This window comes from Psammomys obesus, unplaced genomic scaffold (genome assembly GCF_907164565.1).
Source record: "Psammomys obesus unplaced genomic scaffold, mPsaObe1.curated_primary_1811, whole genome shotgun sequence".
Taxonomy (NCBI): domain Eukaryota; kingdom Metazoa; phylum Chordata; class Mammalia; order Rodentia; family Muridae; genus Psammomys; species Psammomys obesus.
Window position 1 is genome coordinate 7,461,106 of NW_026596162.1, and position 2,488 is coordinate 7,463,593.

Genomic DNA, 2,488 nt, shown 5'->3' on the forward strand with positions numbered 1-2,488 from the left:
AAGAAGAAGAAGAAGAAGAAGAAGAAGAAGAAGAAGAAGAAGAAGAAAGAGAAAACTGCTGATGTAGGTAAGCTTTATGTCAGGTGGGGGAGGCTTTGAAAAAATAGTACATGTAGATGAGTCCATAATGGATAAAAATTTATAGTAGAAAAAGGGCCGAACTGTAGTTGTCTCTGAGTGGAGACAGCAGCAATTGAGTGGAAAAGGCATAAAGGAAATGTCAGGAGAGGGCATCTTCTCTCATCACAATGATAGTTGTGGTAGGAATGTGTACATGGCTCAACGCTAAGCCTGCTTGCTGTAAAAGCAAGAAGACCTGAGTTCAAATCTCCAGCAATGAGAGGCAGAGACTAGGGAATGCTGGGAGTGTGTTAGTCAGCCAACTTAGCCAAAACAGCAAACTTCAGGCTCAGTAACAAAATCTTCTCTCAAGGATATAGGCAGAAAGCAATAGAGGAAGACATCTGAAGTTCTCTTCTGGCCTACACATTAATACACACCACGCCACACCACACCACACAAATCACACCACATCACACCATACCACATCATACCATGCCACACCACACCATATGACACCACATGTACCAATAACATCCACCACACCTGTCCTACATACATACATGCATATACATACACACAGGTACATGCGTGCACATGCACACACACACATCAAGTTGTGGCTATGGCCGTGTGGGCATGACCAATGGACAAAACTTAAAATGTATGCAATCGATTATCGCTTTTAAATCAAGATCCGTGCCCTCCAGTGAACCCTCAATTCTACTTAATATTTATTGGTATGCTTAGAAGGTAGTTCACTACAGTCTTTAATTTCATATTAAACTTACAGAACGATGGATTGATGGGTGAACAAAGACAGGGTAACAAGATGAACACATCGTAACCAAACCAAATCCGGTAACATGCTAATGGTGGAATCCCGGTGGTGTGTGTGAATGTTCACCACACAGGTCTTTTAATTTCAAAGTGTGTTTTGAGTTTTTAATAACTCATCTGAAGGCAACGGCACTGGGAGCAGGGCTTTCAGAAAGATACCCAGATGGGTGTCCAGAATGGTATATAAGCTTTATCCTGGGGCATGACATAAAACGCTCAAACAAGCAAAAGCTTCATGGTAATGTTTTCCTCCAGAGAAGGCTGTGTGGATATGTCACCCATGTTTGAAGGAACTTGATTGAATAGAGGAACAGCTTTGCAGCTTCAAGTAAAATTCTGTAAATAAGTAACTGAGATACTTATAAAATACTAAGCTGAAATCACACACATTAGGAAATTTACAACATGAATAAATGCTAAAGGAAGCGTTACTGTCAGCAAAATTTTATATATGTGCATTTAATGTATATCTTGAAAGGCAAAATTAACCATCAGATTCAAAGAAATTGAGGGTTTGAAGCATTAAACATTTTAACTGAATCTGAATATATAACCAAACTGAATTAAAAAAAAAAAATCCCTTAGAATAACTGATAAAACTTGGTAGATTTAACAAGGGGAAAGGAGTCGTAGGCTGAACCTAAAGCCTAAAGTGACATTTAAAAACAAAAACCCACTTTCAAGTTTTATCCAAAGGGTCCCAAAATATTCCTCAAGGAATACTTTGGCTCCCCACGATGGGCTGAAGGTAGCTGCTTTTCAGCAGATTTCTCAAAGTTCACAGAAGGCAGCCATCTCATCCTCAGGCAGTCTATCCTTTAAAGCAATAGAAATGCATTTCATAACTAAGACATCCCAGGATTTCTGTGTGGCATTTAGCTCTTCTGATGACAACCGACCTAGCGGCGGCCTGGAATGCACTGGTGAACGAACGGATAAAACAGCGGCATTGTCACGTGCATGATCGTCATGAGAAGAAATGCTTTGCAGACGGGGGCAGCATCAAGAGCTCATCTCAGAAGCACTGGGGTAGACGGAAGGCTCTTCCTGCAGAACAGGATGTGCGCGGTCACTAATACAAAGGTCAAGGGGAGGAGCCTCAGAGTGCCTGCTATTCAGTGTTGTCAAAAGACAGCGTGGTGGACTGTGGAGAGTTTATGCCGTCTAGCCACACCTCAACTAGCCTATGCATTCCCCAGCAACGTGCTGGAGAAGCAAGGCTAAGCCCCACTCTTCTTTTTATTTAGTTTCACTTAACTCCTTTCCCTAGATTTTGTTCTAAATCAACCTAAAAATGTCATGGATTTCATGTTGACATTTTTGGATGCGTGTCATATTCAGTTCGAATCTATCTCCCACCCCACCCCCACTGCCTTCACCTTTGCCCTGCTCAAGCTGTCTCCTTTCCTTATTCTTTCATGTCATGATTCCCAGTTCTAATCATTTTTCATCGAGTGTCATGATTTCACTTTTCCTTGTTGCTGAATAAAATGCCAGTGTGTGTATGTCCCACATTTTCTTTATCCTCTCTTCTGTTGGTGCATACTTAGGCTGGGTCCATCCACTGGATGATGTGAGCAGTGGAGCA

General features: G+C 41.6%; 1 pseudogene; it reads left to right on the top strand.

Moving 5' to 3' along the window:
- LOC129667452 (40S ribosomal protein S13-like) overlaps positions 1 to 1,976 on the top strand; it is a 53,150-nt pseudogene extending 51,174 nt beyond the window's left edge.
- The last annotated feature ends 512 nt before the right edge of the window (positions 1,977 to 2,488 follow it).